The sequence below is a fragment of the Carlito syrichta genome, unplaced genomic scaffold (assembly GCF_000164805.1).
Source record: "Carlito syrichta isolate Samal-C Ts95f unplaced genomic scaffold, Tarsius_syrichta-2.0.1 Scaffold304698, whole genome shotgun sequence".
In the NCBI taxonomy this organism is placed as follows: domain Eukaryota; kingdom Metazoa; phylum Chordata; class Mammalia; order Primates; family Tarsiidae; genus Carlito; species Carlito syrichta.
The window spans coordinates 117,908-118,359 of record NW_007248794.1 but is presented as its reverse complement, the minus strand read 5'-3'; the positions used below and the strand labels follow the sequence as shown (position 1 = coordinate 118,359).

Sequence of the window (452 nt, the reverse complement as noted above, 5' to 3'; positions counted from 1 at the left end):
CAGCCTCCCCCACCCGGCCCCGAGCGCCCGAAAGTTCGACTTGGCCGCGCCCAGAGACCCCCTCCCGCTCCCGCTCACCTGCGGCCGCGCCGCCCGTGGGGCCGCCGCGTGCCCCTCGCCATGGCAGCCCCAGAGCGGACGCCTCGTCGACCCGGGCAGCGTCTACACCGCAGCGCCTGCCTCGGCAGCGCCGACCCCGGGTAGCGTCCACACCGCAGCGCCTCCGCCGGCGCCGGGTCGGATGCGGCTCGGGTGCGGGTGCGCCGCGGGCAGGAGCGCGGCGCTTCCCACCCCCGGGGCCGGCGCCGGCCGAGCATGCCCAGTGCGCTTAGCCAGGCGGGGGCGGGGCCGGCGGTGGAGCCGCCAGGTTTTCGCGCCAGCCGCGGACCGGGACGGGGCGAGTGGAGGGGGCGGGGCGAGTGGAGGGGGCGGGGCGAGCGGCCGGGACGGAG

At 80.5% G+C, this 452-nt stretch overlaps 1 protein-coding gene across 1 annotated transcript in view; it reads right to left on the bottom strand.

Moving 5' to 3' along the window:
- MFAP3L (microfibril associated protein 3 like) overlaps positions 1 to 136 on the bottom strand; it is a 28,596-nt gene extending 28,460 nt beyond the window's left edge. The window contains exon 1 of the mRNA XM_021713717.1: positions 79 to 136. The gene's annotated coding sequence lies outside the window, so the exon portion shown is untranslated. The remainder of the gene's footprint in view (positions 1 to 78) is intronic.
- Between the last annotated feature and the right edge of the window lie 316 nt (positions 137 to 452).